Source organism: Phoxinus phoxinus (genome assembly GCF_949152265.1).
Source record: "Phoxinus phoxinus genome assembly, chromosome: 18".
NCBI classification, from domain to species: Eukaryota; Metazoa; Chordata; class Actinopteri; order Cypriniformes; family Leuciscidae; genus Phoxinus; species Phoxinus phoxinus.
Window position 1 is genome coordinate 33,066,545 of NC_136893.1, and position 20,251 is coordinate 33,086,795.

Sequence of the window (20,251 nt, forward strand, 5' to 3'; positions counted from 1 at the left end):
TTGCCTCCGGGACCACTGCTGTCAATCAAAGCGTTTGTTAAATATCTGAGATTATGTGAACAATAATAAAAAACCCACTTTCGCAGACTGAAAAACCTAGGTTGTTTTATATCTCTCAATCAACCAGCGCAGGTCAATTCGAAAGACTTCCTAGGCCATTCCTTGTCTGAAAAAGAAGAAGAAGAAATAAGTGGAAATCCAACAATCTGCTCTTACAACCAGTTTTTGTCCAGGGGAGAGCGCGAACGCAGTCCCCCACTACCATAAATTATGCAGTCGAGATTCCCACATTTGGGGAATTCGCAGGGGTCAGCACGACCGGAGTGCAATGGCCGAGCCTCGCCCTGGGTGAACCACCTTCCTGATCATGGTGTCTCCCCTGCCAGGTAAGTATGAATTCATAGGCCTCCGGTCAGAGGCACCCTGCCCATCTTCGCAATCCTCACCGACGGTCGGACAATCAAACGCACACCTGATTCAACTCATCAGCTCGTTAGTAGAGACTCCAAGAGATAAGAGAGACATCAGAAATGTGCAGTGACGGACCTTTCTTTTCTTTCTCTTTTTCATGCTCCGGCTCCATGAGCCAAAAATCTGTTTAGTGTGCAGTCCCCGGATAGTGGACGAATCAGATATTAAACTGGAAAGACCAGAGTTGATTTTTTTTTTATTGTTTATTTGTTTGTTTTTTACACCACCACCCTACCTTTACTAGTATAGTCTATGAGCACCTACTACACCTTTCAAACACCAATACAAAGCAGTATCCACTAGTTCCAATAACATCTGCTGCCACACAAGTCTAAAACATTTCTTTCATTCAACACTTTAGAAGGGGTGCACCGTTCCCAGAAGTACTGCAATACCGGGTCGATGCGTGGAGTGGACGGAGCAAGCCCCTATACCATCTCCCAGTTCCAAAAATCAATTTAATATATGGTGCCCGGGTAGGGCACGTATCAGATATTAAACTGATAAGAACAGATTTTTTTTCTTTCGAAAAAAGTTTATTGTCACAGTTTTTTTCATTCCTTTCTTTTCATTTCCACAATTATAATTTTTTCCATTAAAAAATCACATATTACATTTCACATGTCTTAAAATATAGAAATTACACAATTTACTGTCAAGAATAACTTATTGTTTGTGTGTTGTGTAAAAGTCCATGTTTGTAAAAAAGTGTGATGTTAAAAGAAATGTAGGTTAAATGAAGATTAAACAGGAACAAAATAAATAAAACAAATAAAACATGCCAACTAAAAACATCATCTCTTGTACAGGATCGAGGGTGAGTCCCTATCAAAATTGTCCATTCACTCCAGGTCTCCAGAACAGGCCCCAGACTCCCCGCTTCCGGTCCCCAGCGGAGATCCCCTCTCCTCCGGCCCGCTGGCCCGCTGTTCCCGTAGCCGGTGTGGTGAGGGTGCATCGACGGGCGGCCAGGGTCGGTGGCGGCCGGGACCTTCTCCGTGTGACCCCGGCCCCCCCATCCGAATGACGACGTCCGGCGCCTCCTGCAGCGTTGTTCTTATCATCTGCTCGCACGCGTGGAGGGGCACCGTAACGCGTTTCCCCACCAGCAGGTTTCTGGTGACCCAGATGGCATCCTTGATCACGTTTAGGGTGAGCCAGAGCGAGGTAAATTCTTGTGATGTCATGTCCTTCAAGCCCTGACCCACCCCCAGGATGGCGAGCTTGTAGTCCACCTGGGCCCCACCCGCTGGCAGGCACGGGAAAACCAGGGGGCCGGTCTTGGCCCACAGGTCCCGCGCAGCGCCACACTCCCAGAGCAGATGGTAAACGGTCTCCGGGGAACCACATCCGGACCGTGGGCAGGTAGAGTTTTTGGCCATGCCTCTGGAGTGCATAACCGCCCTGACCGGGAGGATCTCATGAGCCACCATCCACGACAAGTCCTTAAGCCTGTTCTGGAGAGCTGGGTGGGCAACGTTCCGCCAAACATCTTTGGCCTCACCTAGTGTGAGGCCCGGGACCGGACTCACCAATTCCCGATCCTGCACAAGAGAGATAAGAGACTTATGGTTACTTAAAATGGTGGCATCATTTGTCTCTAAAAGGTATTTCTTTAAAAATTTCTTAATAAAACTATGCTCTTTTGACAGATTAAAAGACACCGGGCACTTAAGGTCAACTGGTAAAATTTTCAAAGTTCTTAGGTATGACCCCATCCAGAATCGGGTCATGGCTACTGTCTTGTGTTCTCTGGATGGGGTCAGCGCGTATTGGATGTGGAGGGCGGCAAAGCGGCTGCCTAAAAACAGGTGGGGGTCTGGGAGGCCTTTCCCGCCATTTTCTTTTCTCTTTTTGATGACCTCCCTCTTCAATCTTTCCCACTTGGACCCCCACAGGAAATAAAATACCGCCCTCTCCAGGTTGGCCAGGAATCGTCTTGGGGGACTAAAAACAGAACAGACAAGTAAAATGAGTGGTAAAATCACTGCTTTAAAAATTAAGATCTTGCCTTCAAACGTCAGTTGTCGTAGTCCCCAAAACCCCAGTCTTTGCCTGACTTTCCCTAACAAGTCAGTCCAGTTTCCCTGTCCTCCACCCTCTCTGTCAAATTTGACTCCTAAAATTTTCAACTCGTCTTTAAGATCCAAATCAAGTCCACCTGTGTCCACGTCCCCCCACGGCCCGAAGAGCTGGGCCTCGGACTTGTTCCTGTTGAGCTTGGCGCCCGAGGCCCGACCGTACCAGTCAGTCAAGTCCATTGCTCTTCGTACTGATACAAGGTCAGTCGCTAAAAGGGTCACGTCATCCATATATAAAACACAGGTCGCCGTCAGTCCACCAGTTCCTGGGATGTCTAGTCCTTTAATCCATTTGTCCCTTCTCAAGATTTGTGCCAGTGGCTCAATGCAGGCCACATACAGCAGGGGAGATAATGGACACCCCTGACGGACGCCGCTGTGGATTGTTACAGCTTTGGATAAATGCCCATTAACCAAAATTCTGCTAGACAGATCATTGTACAGCAGTCCCACCCAGGATATAAACCTCCCTGGAAACCCCATTTTCCCCAGTACCTGAAAGAGGTACTGGTGCGAGACGCGGTCAAAGGCTTTTTCAAAATCTAAATTTAGGACTACTAGCCGAATGTTTCTGTCTCTCGCATAACAGATGGCGTCTCTAATCAGTACCAGGCTGTCCGTGATCTTCCTGCCGGGCACAGCACATGCTTGATCCAGGTGGATTACGTCCTCTAAAACAGTCGACATACGTGTAGCTAAAATCTTACTAAAAAGTTTACAATCGAAATTTAAAAGAGTGATTGGTCGCCAGTTCTTTAAGTCAGTCTTGTCACCTTTTTTATGTAATAATGTAACTATCCCTGATCTAAAGCTGTCCGGAAGTCTGTCAAGAGTCTCAAATTCTTTAAAAACTGTCAGTAAGTCATGTGCTAAAATGTCCCAGAAAGTCAAATAAAACTCAAAGGGAAGCCCATCCATGCCTGGGGACTTCCCTTTTTTAAAACCTTTTAGTGATTTTTGTATTTCTAAAAGAGTAAAATCCTGGGATAAAAACACATCTGGACTCTTAACCTTTTTGTCTAAAAACTCTAAAACTTCCTCTAAGATGCCGTCGTGTACTTCTTTTGGACTATATAAGTTGCCATAAAAACTTTCAATCTCACCCAAAATCTCTTCAATGTTATTTGCCTCCCTCCCTCTAAAAGTTTTTAAAATAGTTATTGGCCCTCCCCTTGCAATAGTCTTTTTAAAAAAAAATCTGGTACACTTCTCCCCTTCTTCTAATTCCCTTTCTCTAGATCTTAAAATGACACCTTTGCTCTGAGTTTCTGACAAATCTGACATTTCTTTTTTCACATCTTTTATTTCTTCTGTAAAATCTATTCCACTGTTTAAAAGGTTAAAATATCTCTGCAGTCTTTTTTGCAGCCCCATCATGCGTCTTTTTCCTTTATCCTTTTTTTCTTTGCCTATTTTTCTAAAAAAATGTCCTGTCCTTTGTTTTACCATATCCCACCACTGTGCTCGTGAGTCATAAAAGTCCTGGAGGGTCTGCCATTGGCTGAACTGCTCCCTATACTCTCCAACCACTTCCTCGTCCTCTAATAGGGAGCAGTTCAGCTTCCACAGCCCTCCCCCTACCGTCACACCCGTGGGTAGTGAAAGGGTGCAAGACAGCATCATGTGGTCAGAAAAAAAGAGGGGGGTCAATGTAGCATCGGTCGGCGGGCAGTCCCTTGTAAAAACATAGTCAATTCGAGAGGCTCTGGCGCCGTCACCACTGAACCAGGTGAAGCCCTCCTCTCTTTGATGCATGGTTTTAAAACAGTCAACTAACTTAAAATCTTTGACTATATTTTGTAATAAAACCGATGTCTTGTCGACCTTAAAATCCTCTCCTACCCCTTTTCTGTCCTTTTTTGATAAAACACAATTAAAATCCCCTGATACCACTAGGGGAGCCCTACCTAGCATGTGGGGCTGCAGGTCTTCTAAAAGCTCATACCTATTATTTTTGTCAGTAAAACCATACAAGTTTAAAATGTTAAAATCCTTACCTAAAAAAGTCAGATTAGCTAAAATTGCCCGCCCATCCCTCACCACAGTGCTGCCCTTCACCAAAATATTGGGATTTTTTATTAAAATAGCAACACCGTCATTTTTGTTAAAATTGGACCCACTCCAGATGGAAAGTCCTGGGGTCCAAATCTCCTCCCACTTCCTGTAATTTGTTAAAAAAGGCAGACCACATTCTTGCAATAAAAACACATCTGACTTAAAAGATTTTAAAAGAGATAGGACGCTCTGTGCTCGTATATTGCTCTTCACACTTCTCACATTGATGGTGGAGATAGTGAGAGCCATGAGCAGTATGGTTAAAAAGGTGTGAGACATTTAAAAACAACCAAAGGACTACAGAGATATATTTAAAATCATGTTACCTCTTGTTGCACTTGCTTATCCTTTTCCCCAGAAGACCTGGGATCAAGGGGGCAAGTGCTTGACGCCTCAGGGCTCGCAGAGAAAACCTCTTGCGACTCCTTTGGCGATGATGTTCTTAGCTTAAAATGCAGAAAAGAGACTTCATTAGGAGATTCTGCAGGCCACATACGGTCTAGATCTTCCATGGGGGAACTATCTAGCCGATGCGCTACCCGCAGCTTTTTCTCCTCTGTTTGAACCAGAGGAGATCTCGCAGTTCTTTTCTGCACTTGAGCATTGGGGAGAGAAACATCTGTTTCACTCCCACTAGTTAAAACACTAGCCTCAGACACGGTTACTAGGGAGGAAGCCGTTTCCTCCTCTTTATCCTCCATTTTGTCTTCTTTTCCATTTTCATTTTGAGGATTGGCTTCCTCCCCCTGACCAACTGCTAAAATTGACTCCGCCCCTGTGGCCGCCCCACTTCCTTCTTCCTGTCCAATCCCTGAGGCTGGCTGGGGATTTGAATTTCCCGCCAAAACCTCAGGGCCCGCCTCCTCAATTGTTTGCTCATTTAGTGGGGCGGCCATTTTGTTGCTTTTTAACTTGTTGGCAAAACTTTTGGGGCAGTCTCTGTAGAGATGGGATGATTCTCCACAGAGGTTGCACTTTCTGCCATTTTTACACTCCTCAAAAGTGTGCCCAATTTCTCTACACTTCCTACACACTACTTCTTGACATGCCTCGGCGAGATGTCCAAGTTTGCCACACTTGCGGCATAGCTTGGGCATCCCTTGGTAGTGGATGTAGCCTCTATTCTCTCCCAACACAATCATTGAAGGAATTTGACTCAGGCCATGGTAGCTGTTGGGATCTGCCCATTGTTTAATGGGCACTCTCCACGCACAGCTCCAGATACCGTCTTCATCTAAAACCTTGACTGGTTGTCCACGAATAGAGCAATATCTTGCCAACCATACAGAAATGTCATCTCCACTCACAGTTTCATTAAACATCCTGACAATCACAACTTTAAGTGAAATATCAGTCAGTTTTTCCACAGTGAACATGGAGAAATTGGCTTTGCACATTTCAAACCGGGTCCAAAAAGTACTTAGCAAGGAAGCCGAAGCAAAGCTTACATCAAAACCGTGATTCAGGGGCAGAGTCAACAGGCAGTTTATGTCCACAACTTTAAAACCAAGAGTCTGTTGGATGCACTTCCTAGAGAAATCCAGTCTGGACATTGCCAGGAGAGTGCCATCCTCTTTTGCTTTGAATTTAAAACGCACGCTGTGGTGCCTCCTCACGCCGGCACGAGCAGCCGACATGTTGGAGGCACCACCAGCCCGCCGCAGCTAAAACCAACAATAAATATACAATAAATAAATTAAAACCTGCTTACCTTAAAACAAGAAGAGTCCTCGCCAAAGCGAGTCGTCACTTAAAAGCCGCTTGTCAATGTACCTCCTGAAGGATGTGGGTCCCGTGTGACAAGCAACACACGAGACCAAAAGGTCCCACAAGAGGCGATCGCTGTCCCAAACGTCTGGCCAGACCACGTGATCTTAGCCAAAAGGCCGAGAAGCGATGACACAATGACGCAGAGGCGGGGGAGCCGGCAAAGGCCACGCCCACCTGGGCCGCGGCGGGAGGGACTGAGGCCGCCAACAAACAAGCTCAGCGACTGGTTGCCAAACCGAAAACGGACCACAACAGAGTGCGCAACACGACACTTTGGAGTGCAACCTGGGATTCTGGATCATCATCAACATTCTGCCCTGAACGTGAGCGGGCAGACCAAAGCGTACGTCGTGGAGACTTCTGAGGGATGGCAGTACCCACCCCCGGTCTGCAACATCACCAAGGCTCGGCCCGGCCGGACCCAGGGTGGCGCTGCAGCGATCAAAAGTACGATATGGCGCGTAACTCCTAAACCGCCGTTCGCAGACCCAAGTGTCTTACATCCCCGGAATCCTTGGCTCGGGCCGAACGAGACGCACGCCTCGGATTGGATGGTCGCGCTGGTGCGACTTTCGGGTATTTGGGACTTTCTGAAATACCTACTTTTGCACACTAGTCCTAGGTGTTGTGCCCAATCTGACCCAAACCGGTGCAGAAAGATTGTCCAGAGTCTGACTGCCAACAGTGATTGGGAAAAAAGTGTGAATTTCGCTTCACGTTGGCGACGGGACGCCAAAACGTTGGGAGTGGGCGAGGCGGGCTTTACTCGAATGGCTATAACTCTCCAACCGAATGAGACGATCACACCCAAGTCGGTACACCCGTGTATGGACTCAGCCTGTGGTCACATGAAAGGGGATTTGGCGACTGGCCACTTGGTGGCGCTGTAAACAGAAAAAACAACAACATGAGTGCGGCCGTAGACGACTGTGTATCAAGTGCTTTTTCACACATGCACAAGGTATTCACACCACATGATAGAACTCCTCATTCTGAACTATTTTGCCTCCGGGACCACTGCTGTCAATCAAAGCGTTTGTTAAATATCTGAGATTATGTGAACAATAATAAAAAACCCACTTTCGCAGACTGAAAAACCTAGGTTGTTTTATATCTCTCAATCAACCAGCGCAGGTCAATTCGAAAGACTTCCTAGGCCATTCCTTGTCTGAAAAAGAAGAAGAAGAAATAAGTGGAAATCCAACAATCTGCTCTTACAACCAGTTTTTGTCCAGGGGAGAGCGCGAACGCAGTCCCCCACTACCATAAATTATGCAGTCGAGATTCCCACATTTGGGGAATTCGCAGGGGTCAGCACGACCGGAGTGCAATGGCCGAGCCTCGCCCTGGGTGAACCACCTTCCTGATCATGGTGTCTCCCCTGCCAGGTAAGTATGAATTCATAGGCCTCCGGTCAGAGGCACCCTGCCCATCTTCGCAATCCTCACCGACGGTCGGACAATCAAACGCACACCTGATTCAACTCATCAGCTCGTTAGTAGAGACTCCAAGAGATAAGAGAGACATCAGAAATGTGCAGTGACGGACCTTTCTTTTCTTTCTCTTTTTCATGCTCCGGCTCCATGAGCCAAAAATCTGTTTAGTGTGCAGTCCCCGGATAGTGGACGAATCAGATATTAAACTGGAAAGAACAGAGTTGATTTTTTTTTTATTGTTTATTTGTTTGTTTTTTACACCACCACCCTACCTTTACTAGTATAGTCTATGAGCACCTACTACACCTTTCAAACACCAATACAAAGCAGTATCCACTAGTTCCATTAACATCTGCTGCCACACAAGTCTAAAACATTTCTTTCATTCAACACTTTAGAAGGGGTGCACCGTTCCCAGAAGTACTGCAATACCGGGTCGATGCGTGGAGTGGACGGAGCAAGCCCCTATACCATCTCCCAGTTCCAAAAATCAATTTAATATATGGTGCCCGGGTAGGGCACGTATCAGATATTAAACTGATAAGAACAGATACTACACTTGATCTTAGCCAAAAGGCCGAGAAGCGATGACACAATGACGCAGAGGCGGGGGAGCCGGCAAAGGCCACGCCCACCTGGGCCGCGGCGGGAGGGACTGAGGCCGCCAACAAACAAGCTCAGCGACTGGTTGCCAAACCGAAAACGGACCACAACAGAGTGCGCAACACGACACTTTGGAGTGCAACCTGGGATTCTGGATCATCATCAACATTCTGCCCTGAACGTGAGCGGGCAGACCAAAGCGTACGTCGTGGAGACTTCTGAGGGATGGCAGTACCCACCCCCGGTCTGCAACATCACCAAGGCTCGGCCCGGCCGGACCCAGGGTGGCGCTGCAGCGATCAAAAGTACGATATGGCGCGTAACTCCTAAACCGCCGTTCGCAGACCCAAGTGTCTTACATCCCCGGAATCCTTGGCTCGGGCCGAACGAGACGCACGCCTCGGATTGGATGGTCGCGCTGGTGCGACTTTCGGGTATTTGGGACTTTCTGAAATACCTACTTTTGCACACTAGTCCTAGGTGTTGTGCCCAATCTGACCCAAACCGGTGCAGAAAGATTGTCCAGAGTCTGACTGCCAACAGTGATTGGGAAAAAAGTGTGAATTTCGCTTCACGTTGGCGACGGGACGCCAAAACGTTGGGAGTGGGCGAGGCGGGCTTTACTCGAATGGCTATAACTCTCCAACCGAATGAGACGATCACACCCAAGTCGGTACACCCGTGTATGGACTCAGCCTGTGGTCACATGAAAGGGGATTTGGCGACTGGCCACTTGGTGGCGCTGTAAACAGAAAAAACAACAACATGAGTGCGGCCGTAGACGACTGTGTATCAAGTGCTTTTTCACACATGCACAAGGTATTCACACCACATGATAGAACTCCTCATTCTGAACTATTTTGCCTCCGGGACCACTGCTGTCAATCAAAGCGTTTGTTAAATATCTGAGATTATGTGAACAATAATAAAAAACCCACTTTCGCAGACTGAAAAACCTAGGTTGTTTTATATCTCTCAATCAACCAGCGCAGGTCAATTCGAAAGACTTCCTAGGCCATTCCTTGTCTGAAAAAGAAGAAGAAGAAATAAGTGGAAATCCAACAATCTGCTCTTACAACCAGTTTTTGTCCAGGGGAGAGCGCGAACGCAGTCCCCCACTACCATAAATTATGCAGTCGAGATTCCCACATTTGGGGAATTCGCAGGGGTCAGCACGACCGGAGTGCAATGGCCGAGCCTCGCCCTGGGTGAACCACCTTCCTGATCATGGTGTCTCCCCTGCCAGGTAAGTATGAATTCATAGGCCTCCGGTCAGAGGCACCCTGCCCATCTTCGCAATCCTCACCGACGGTCGGACAATCAAACGCACACCTGATTCAACTCATCAGCTCGTTAGTAGAGACTCCAAGAGATAAGAGAGACATCAGAAATGTGCAGTGACGGACCTTTCTTTTCTTTCTCTTTTTCATGCTCCGGCTCCATGAGCCAAAAATCTGTTTAGTGTGCAGTCCCCGGATAGTGGACGAATCAGATATTAAACTGGAAAGAACAGAGTTGATTTTTTTTTTATTGTTTATTTGTTTGTTTTTTACACCACCACCCTACCTTTACTAGTATAGTCTATGAGCACCTACTACACCTTTCAAACACCAATACAAAGCAGTATCCACTAGTTCCATTAACATCTGCTGCCACACAAGTCTAAAACATTTCTTTCATTCAACACTTTAGAAGGGGTGCACCGTTCCCAGAAGTACTGCAATACCGGGTCGATGCGTGGAGTGGACGGAGCAAGCCCCTATACCATCTCCCAGTTCCAAAAATCAATTTAATATATGGTGCCCGGGTAGGGCACGTATCAGATATTAAACTGATAAGAACAGATACTACACTTGATCTTAGCCAAAAGGCCGAGAAGCGATGACACAATGACGCAGAGGCGGGGGAGCCGGCAAAGGCCACGCCCACCTGGGCCGCGGCGGGAGGGACTGAGGCCGCCAACAAACAAGCTCAGCGACTGGTTGCCAAACCGAAAACGGACCACAACAGAGTGCGCAACACGACACTTTGGAGTGCAACCTGGGATTCTGGATCATCATCAACATTCTGCCCTGAACGTGAGCGGGCAGACCAAAGCGTACGTCGTGGAGACTTCTGAGGGATGGCAGTACCCACCCCCGGTCTGCAACATCACCAAGGCTCGGCCCGGCCGGACCCAGGGTGGCGCTGCAGCGATCAAAAGTACGATATGGCGCGTAACTCCTAAACCGCCGTTCGCAGACCCAAGTGTCTTACATCCCCGGAATCCTTGGCTCGGGCCGAACGAGACGCACGCCTCGGATTGGATGGTCGCGCTGGTGCGACTTTCGGGTATTTGGGACTTTCTGAAATACCTACTTTTGCACACTAGTCCTAGGTGTTGTGCCCAATCTGACCCAAACCGGTGCAGAAAGATTGTCCAGAGTCTGACTGCCAACAGTGATTGGGAAAAAAGTGTGAATTTCGCTTCACGTTGGCGACGGGACGCCAAAACGTTGGGAGTGGGCGAGGCGGGCTTTACTCGAATGGCTATAACTCTCCAACCGAATGAGACGATCACACCCAAGTCGGTACACCCGTGTATGGACTCAGCCTGTGGTCACATGAAAGGGGATTTGGCGACTGGCCACTTGGTGGCGCTGTAAACAGAAAAAACAACAACATGAGTGCGGCCGTAGACGACTGTGTATCAAGTGCTTTTTCACACATGCACAAGGTATTCACACCACATGATAGAACTCCTCATTCTGAACTATTTTGCCTCCGGGACCACTGCTGTCAATCAAAGCGTTTGTTAAATATCTGAGATTATGTGAACAATAATAAAAAACCCACTTTCGCAGACTGAAAAACCTAGGTTGTTTTATATCTCTCAATCAACCAGCGCAGGTCAATTCGAAAGACTTCCTAGGCCATTCCTTGTCTGAAAAAGAAGAAGAAGAAATAAGTGGAAATCCAACAATCTGCTCTTACAACCAGTTTTTGTCCAGGGGAGAGCGCGAACGCAGTCCCCCACTACCATAAATTATGCAGTCGAGATTCCCACATTTGGGGAATTCGCAGGGGTCAGCACGACCGGAGTGCAATGGCCGAGCCTCGCCCTGGGTGAACCACCTTCCTGATCATGGTGTCTCCCCTGCCAGGTAAGTATGAATTCATAGGCCTCCGGTCAGAGGCACCCTGCCCATCTTCGCAATCCTCACCGACGGTCGGACAATCAAACGCACACCTGATTCAACTCATCAGCTCGTTAGTAGAGACTCCAAGAGATAAGAGAGACATCAGAAATGTGCAGTGACGGACCTTTCTTTTCTTTCTCTTTTTCATGCTCCGGCTCCATGAGCCAAAAATCTGTTTAGTGTGCAGTCCCCGGATAGTGGACGAATCAGATATTAAACTGGAAAGAACAGAGTTGATTTTTTTTTTATTGTTTATTTGTTTGTTTTTTACACCACCACCCTACCTTTACTAGTATAGTCTATGAGCACCTACTACACCTTTCAAACACCAATACAAAGCAGTATCCACTAGTTCCATTAACATCTGCTGCCACACAAGTCTAAAACATTTCTTTCATTCAACACTTTAGAAGGGGTGCACCGTTCCCAGAAGTACTGCAATACCGGGTCGATGCGTGGAGTGGACGGAGCAAGCCCCTATACCATCTCCCAGTTCCAAAAATCAATTTAATATATGGTGCCCGGGTAGGGCACGTATCAGATATTAAACTGATAAGAACAGATACTACACTTGATCTTAGCCAAAAGGCCGAGAAGCGATGACACAATGACGCAGAGGCGGGGGAGCCGGCAAAGGCCACGCCCACCTGGGCCGCGGCGGGAGGGACTGAGGCCGCCAACAAACAAGCTCAGCGACTGGTTGCCAAACCGAAAACGGACCACAACAGAGTGCGCAACACGACACTTTGGAGTGCAACCTGGGATTCTGGATCATCATCAACATTCTGCCCTGAACGTGAGCGGGCAGACCAAAGCGTACGTCGTGGAGACTTCTGAGGGATGGCAGTACCCACCCCCGGTCTGCAACATCACCAAGGCTCGGCCCGGCCGGACCCAGGGTGGCGCTGCAGCGATCAAAAGTACGATATGGCGCGTAACTCCTAAACCGCCGTTCGCAGACCCAAGTGTCTTACATCCCCGGAATCCTTGGCTCGGGCCGAACGAGACGCACGCCTCGGATTGGATGGTCGCGCTGGTGCGACTTTCGGGTATTTGGGACTTTCTGAAATACCTACTTTTGCACACTAGTCCTAGGTGTTGTGCCCAATCTGACCCAAACCGGTGCAGAAAGATTGTCCAGAGTCTGACTGCCAACAGTGATTGGGAAAAAAGTGTGAATTTCGCTTCACGTTGGCGACGGGACGCCAAAACGTTGGGAGTGGGCGAGGCGGGCTTTACTCGAATGGCTATAACTCTCCAACCGAATGAGACGATCACACCCAAGTCGGTACACCCGTGTATGGACTCAGCCTGTGGTCACATGAAAGGGGATTTGGCGACTGGCCACTTGGTGGCGCTGTAAACAGAAAAAACAACAACATGAGTGCGGCCGTAGACGACTGTGTATCAAGTGCTTTTTCACACATGCACAAGGTATTCACACCACATGATAGAACTCCTCATTCTGAACTATTTTGCCTCCGGGACCACTGCTGTCAATCAAAGCGTTTGTTAAATATCTGAGATTATGTGAACAATAATAAAAAACCCACTTTCGCAGACTGAAAAACCTAGGTTGTTTTATATCTCTCAATCAACCAGCGCAGGTCAATTCGAAAGACTTCCTAGGCCATTCCTTGTCTGAAAAAGAAGAAGAAGAAATAAGTGGAAATCCAACAATCTGCTCTTACAACCAGTTTTTGTCCAGGGGAGAGCGCGAACGCAGTCCCCCACTACCATAAATTATGCAGTCGAGATTCCCACATTTGGGGAATTCGCAGGGGTCAGCACGACCGGAGTGCAATGGCCGAGCCTCGCCCTGGGTGAACCACCTTCCTGATCATGGTGTCTCCCCTGCCAGGTAAGTATGAATTCATAGGCCTCCGGTCAGAGGCACCCTGCCCATCTTCGCAATCCTCACCGACGGTCGGACAATCAAACGCACACCTGATTCAACTCATCAGCTCGTTAGTAGAGACTCCAAGAGATAAGAGAGACATCAGAAATGTGCAGTGACGGACCTTTCTTTTCTTTCTCTTTTTCATGCTCCGGCTCCATGAGCCAAAAATCTGTTTAGTGTGCAGTCCCCGGATAGTGGACGAATCAGATATTAAACTGGAAAGAACAGAGTTGATTTTTTTTTTATTGTTTATTTGTTTGTTTTTTACACCACCACCCTACCTTTACTAGTATAGTCTATGAGCACCTACTACACCTTTCAAACACCAATACAAAGCAGTATCCACTAGTTCCATTAACATCTGCTGCCACACAAGTCTAAAACATTTCTTTCATTCAACACTTTAGAAGGGGTGCACCGTTCCCAGAAGTACTGCAATACCGGGTCGATGCGTGGAGTGGACGGAGCAAGCCCCTATACCATCTCCCAGTTCCAAAAATCAATTTAATATATGGTGCCCGGGTAGGGCACGTATCAGATATTAAACTGATAAGAACAGATACTACACTTGATCTTAGCCAAAAGGCCGAGAAGCGATGACACAATGACGCAGAGGCGGGGGAGCCGGCAAAGGCCACGCCCACCTGGGCCGCGGCGGGAGGGACTGAGGCCGCCAACAAACAAGCTCAGCGACTGGTTGACAAACCGAAAACGGACCACAACAGAGTGCGCAACACGACACTTTGGAGTGCAACCTGGGATTCTGGATCATCATCAACATTCTGCCCTGAACGTGAGCGGGCAGACCAAAGCGTACGTCGTGGAGACTTCTGAGGGATGGCAGTACCCACCCCCGGTCTGCAACATCACCAAGGCTCGGCCCGGCCGGACCCAGGGTGGCGCTGCAGCGATCAAAAGTACGATATGGCGCGTAACTCCTAAACCGCCGTTCGCAGACCCAAGTGTCTTACATCCCCGGAATCCTTGGCTCGGGCCGAACGAGACGCACGCCTCTGATTGGATGGTCGCGCTGGTGCGACTTTCGGGTATTTGGGACTTTCTGAAATACCTACTTTTGCACACTAGTCCTAGGTGTTGTGCCCAATCTGACCCAAACCGGTGCAGAAAGATTGTCCAGAGTCTGACTGCCAACAGTGATTGGGAAAAAAGTGTGAATTTCGCTTCACGTTGGCGACGGGACGCCAAAACGTTGGGAGTGGGCGAGGCGGGCTTTACTCGAATGGCTATAACTCTCCAACCGAATGAGACGATCACACCCAAGTCGGTACACCCGTGTATGGACTCAGCCTGTGGTCACATGAAAGGGGATTTGGCGACTGGCCACTTGGTGGCGCTGTAAACAGAAAAAACAACAACATGAGTGCGGCCGTAGACGACTGTGTATCAAGTGCTTTTTCACACATGCACAAGGTATTCACACCACATGATAGAACTCCTCATTCTGAACTATTTTGCCTCCGGGACCACTGCTGTCAATCAAAGCGTTTGTTAAATATCTGAGATTATGTGAACAATAATAAAAAACCCACTTTCGCAGACTGAAAAACCTAGGTTGTTTTATATCTCTCAATCAACCAGCGCAGGTCAATTCGAAAGACTTCCTAGGCCATTCCTTGTCTGAAAAAGAAGAAGAAGAAATAAGTGGAAATCCAACAATCTGCTCTTACAACCAGTTTTTGTCCAGGGGAGAGCGCGAACGCAGTCCCCCACTACCATAAATTATGCAGTCGAGATTCCCACATTTGGGGAATTCGCAGGGGTCAGCACGACCGGAGTGCAATGGCCGAGCCTCGCCCTGGGTGAACCACCTTCCTGATCATGGTGTCTCCCCTGCCAGGTAAGTATGAATTCATAGGCCTCCGGTCAGAGGCACCCTGCCCATCTTCGCAATCCTCACCGACGGTCGGACAATCAAACGCACACCTGATTCAACTCATCAGCTCGTTAGTAGAGACTCCAAGAGATAAGAGAGACATCAGAAATGTGCAGTGACGGACCTTTCTTTTCTTTCTCTTTTTCATGCTCCGGCTCCATGAGCCAAAAATCTGTTTAGTGTGCAGTCCCCGGATAGTGGACGAATCAGATATTAAACTGGAAAGACCAGAGTTGATTTTTTTTTTATTGTTTATTTGTTTGTTTTTTACACCACCACCCTACCTTTACTAGTATAGTCTATGAGCACCTACTACACCTTTCAAACACCAATACAAAGCAGTATCCACTAGTTCCAATAACATCTGCTGCCACACAAGTCTAAAACATTTCTTTCATTCAACACTTTAGAAGGGGTGCACCGTTCCCAGAAGTACTGCAATACCGGGTCGATGCGTGGAGTGGACGGAGCAAGCCCCTATACCATCTCCCAGTTCCAAAAATCAATTTAATATATGGTGCCCGGGTAGGGCACGTATCAGATATTAAACTGATAAGAACAGATTTTTTTTCTTTCGAAAAAAGTTTATTGTCACAGTTTTTTTCATTCCTTTCTTTTCATTTCCACAATTATAATTTTTTCCATTAAAAAATCACATATTACATTTCACATGTCTTAAAATATAGAAATTACACAATTTACTGTCAAGAATAACTTATTGTTTGTGTGTTGTGTAAAAGTCCATGTTTGTAAAAAAGTGTGATGTTAAAAGAAATGTAGGTTAAATGAAGATTAAACAGGAACAAAATAAATAAAACAAATAAAACATGCCAACTAAAAACATCATCTCTTGTACAGGATCGAGGGTGAGTCCCTATCAAAATTGTCCATTCACTCCAGGTCTCCAGAACAGGCCCCAGACTCCCCGCTTCCGGTCCCCAGCGGAGATCCCCTCTCCTCCGGCCCGCTGGCCCGCTGTTCCCGTAGCCGGTGTGGTGAGGGTGCATCGACGGGCGGCCAGGGTCGGTGGCGGCCGGGACCTTCTCCGTGTGACCCCGGCCCCCCCATCCGAATGACGACGTCCGGCGCCTCCTGCAGCGTTGTTCTTATCATCTGCTCGCACGCGTGGAGGGGCACCGTAACGCGTTTCCCCACCAGCAGGTTTCTGGTGACCCAGATGGCATCCTTGATCACGTTTAGGGTGAGCCAGAGCGAGGTAAATTCTTGTGATGTCATGTCCTTCAAGCCCTGACCCACCCCCAGGATGGCGAGCTTGTAGTCCACCTGGGCCCCACCCGCTGGCAGGCACGGGAAAACCAGGGGGCCGGTCTTGGCCCACAGGTCCCGCGCAGCGCCACACTCCCAGAGCAGATGGTAAACGGTCTCCGGGGAACCACATCCGGACCGTGGGCAGGTAGAGTTTTTGGCCATGCCTCTGGAGTGCATAACCGCCCTGACCGGGAGGATCTCATGAGCCACCATCCACGACAAGTCCTTAAGCCTGTTCTGGAGAGCTGGGTGGGCAACGTTCCGCCAAACATCTTTGGCCTCACCTAGTGTGAGGCCCGGGACCGGACTCACCAATTCCCGATCCTGCACAAGAGAGATAAGAGACTTATGGTTACTTAAAATGGTGGCATCATTTGTCTCTAAAAGGTATTTCTTTAAAAATTTCTTAATAAAACTATGCTCTTTTGACAGATTAAAAGACACCGGGCACTTAAGGTCAACTGGTAAAATTTTCAAAGTTCTTAGGTATGACCCCATCCAGAATCGGGTCATGGCTACTGTCTTGTGTTCTCTGGATGGGGTCAGCGCGTATTGGATGTGGAGGGCGGCAAAGCGGCTGCCTAAAAACAGGTGGGGGTCTGGGAGGCCTTTCCCGCCATTTTCTTTTCTCTTTTTGATGACCTCCCTCTTCAATCTTTCCCACTTGGACCCCCACAGGAAATAAAATACCGCCCTCTCCAGGTTGGCCAGGAATCGTCTTGGGGGACTAAAAACAGAACAGACAAGTAAAATGAGTGGTAAAATCACTGCTTTAAAAATTAAGATCTTGCCTTCAAACGTCAGTTGTCGTAGTCCCCAAAACCCCAGTCTTTGCCTGACTTTCCCTAACAAGTCAGTCCAGTTTCCCTGTCCTCCACCCTCTCTGTCAAATTTGACTCCTAAAATTTTCAACTCGTCTTTAAGATCCAAATCAAGTCCACCTGTGTCCACGTCCCCCCACGGCCCGAAGAGCTGGGCCTCGGACTTGTTCCTGTTGAGCTTGGCGCCCGAGGCCCGACCGTACCAGTCAGTCAAGTCCATTGCTCTTCGTACTGATACAAGGTCAGTCGCTAAAAGGGTCACGTCATCCATATATAAAACACAGGTCGCCGTCAGTCCACCAGTTCCTGGGATGTCTAGTCCTTTAATCCATTTGTCCCTTCTCAAGATTTGTGCCAGTGGCTCAATGCAGGCCACATACAGCAGGGGAGATAATGGACACCCCTGACGGACGCCGCTGTGGATTGTTACAGCTTTGGATAAATGCCCATTAACCAAAATTCTGCTAGACAGATCATTGTACAGCAGTCCCACCCAGGATATAAACCTCCCTGGAAACCCCATTTTCCCCAGTACCTGAAAGAGGTACTGGTGCGAGACGCGGTCAAAGGCTTTTTCAAAATCTAAATTTAGGACTACTAGCCGAATGTTTCTGTCTCTCGCATAACAGATGGCGTCTCTAATCAGTACCAGGCTGTCCGTGATCTTCCTGCCGGGCACAGCACATGCTTGATCCAGGTGGATTACGTCCTCTAAAACAGTCGACATACGTGTAGCTAAAATCTTACTAAAAAGTTTACAATCGAAATTTAAAAGAGTGATTGGTCGCCAGTTCTTTAAGTCAGTCTTGTCACCTTTTTTATGTAATAATGTAACTATCCCTGATCTAAAGCTGTCCGGAAGTCTGTCAAGAGTCTCAAATTCTTTAAAAACTGTCAGTAAGTCATGTGCTAAAATGTCCCAGAAAGTCAGATAAAACTCAAAGGGAAGCCCATCCATGCCTGGGGACTTCCCTTTTTTAAAACCTTTTAGTGATTTTTGTATTTCTAAAAGAGTAAAATCCTGGGATAAAAACACATCTGGACTCTTAACCTTTTTGTCTAAAAACTCTAAAACTTCCTCTAAGATGCCGTCGTGTACTTCTTTTGGACTATATAAGTTGCCATAAAAACTTTCAATCTCACCCAAAATCTCTTCAATGTTATTTGCCTCCCTCCCTCTAAAAGTTTTTAAAATAGTTATTGGCCCTCCCCTTGCAATAGTCTTTTTAAAAAAAAATCTGGTACACTTCTCCCCTTCTTCTAATTCCCTTTCTCTAGATCTTAAAATGACACCTTTGCTCTGAGTTTCTGACAAATCTGACATTTCTTTTTTCACATCTTTTATTTCTTCTGTAAAATCTATTCCACTGTTTAAAAGGTTAAAATATCTCTGCAGTCTTTTTTGCAGCCCCATCATGCGTCTTTTTCCTTTATCCTTTTTTTCTTTGCCTATTTTTCTAAAAAAATGTCCTGTCCTTTGTTTTACCATATCCCACCACTGTGCTCGTGAGTCATAAAAGTCCTGGAGGGTCTGCCATTGGCTGAACTGCTCCCTATACTCTCCAACCACTTCCTCGTCCTCTAATAGGGAGCAGTTCAGCTTCCACAGCCCTCCCCCTACCGTCACACCCGTGGGTAGTGAAAGGGTGCAAGACAGCATCATGTGGTCAGAAAAAAAGAGGGGGGTCAATGTAGCATCGGTCGGCGGGCAGTCCCTTGTAAAAACATAGTCAATTCGAGAGGCTCTGGCGCCGTCACCACTGAACCAGGTGAAGCCCTCCTCTCTTTGATGCATGGTTTTAAAACAGTCAACTAACTTAAAATCTTTGACTATATTTTGTAATAAAACCGATGTCTTGTCGACCTTAAAATCCTCTCCTACCCCTTTTCTGTCCTTTTTTGATAAAACACAATTAAAATCCCCTGATACCACTAGGGGAGCCCTACCTAGCATGTGGGGCTGCAGGTCTTCTAAAAGCTCATACCTATTATTTTTGTCAGTAAAACCATACAAGTTTAAAATGTTAAAATCCTTACCTAAAAAAGTCAGATTAGCTAAAATTGCCCGCCCATCCCTCACCACAGTGCTGCCCTTCACCAAAATATTGGGATTTTTTATTAAAATAGCAACACCGTCATTTTTGTTAAAATTGGACCCACTCCAGATGGAAAGTCCTGGGGTCCAAATCTCCTCCCACTTCCTGTAATTTGTTAAAAAAGGCAGACCACATTCTTGCAATAAAAACACATCTGACTTAAAAGATTTTAAAAGAGATAGGACGCTCTGTGCTCGTATATTGCTCTTCACACTTCTCACATTGATGGTGGAGATAGTGAGAGCCATGAGCAGTATGGTTAAAAAGGTGTGAGACATTTAAAAACAACCAAAGGACTACAGAGATATATTTAAAATCATGTTACCTCTTGTTGCACTTGCTTATCCTTTTCCCCAGAAGACCTGGGATCAAGGGGGCAAGTGCTTGACGCCTCAGGGCTCGCAGAGAAAACCTCTTGCGACTCCTTTGGCGATGATGTTCTTAGCTTAAAATGCAGAAAAGAGACTTCATTAGGAGATTCTGCAGGCCACATACGGTCTAGATCTTCCATGGGGGAACTATCTAGCCGATGCGCTACCCGCAGCTTTTTCTCCTCTGTTTGAACCAGAGGAGATCTCGCAGTTCTTTTCTGCACTTGAGCATTGGGGAGAGAAACATCTGTTTCACTCCCACTAGTTAAAACACTAGCCTCAGACACGGTTACTAGGGAGGAAGC